A 335-nucleotide genomic window follows, 5' to 3' on the forward strand; every position below is an offset into this window, starting at 1 on the left:
GGAAAATCAGATGCATTTTGTGCATGAAGCCCTCAGCTTTCATAATTTGTGAGATAAGTTCGACTGTTATGATAACAGTCGTTCAGAAGTTCATTGACTAACCGCACCGCTGTGGTTGTGACCAATTAAATTAAATCGAGCAATTCTCTTTATTTGTTAAATGAGGAGACAGAATGAACTGTAATTCTGAGGAAATGACCTGATGTGTAAAAATGTTGCACTCTTCTTTTTGAAAAAGGGGAAATTTTTCAGGATTTTTTTTTACATACTTCCTGTATAGATATATCTGTGGCACTTATTTCCATTTGAGTATTATCCCCGCTTTGTTTGAAACT

The sequence above is a fragment of the Aplysia californica genome, unplaced genomic scaffold (genome assembly GCF_000002075.1).
Source record: "Aplysia californica isolate F4 #8 unplaced genomic scaffold, AplCal3.0 scaffold00470, whole genome shotgun sequence".
Lineage (NCBI taxonomy): Eukaryota > Metazoa > Mollusca > Gastropoda > Aplysiida > Aplysiidae > Aplysia > Aplysia californica.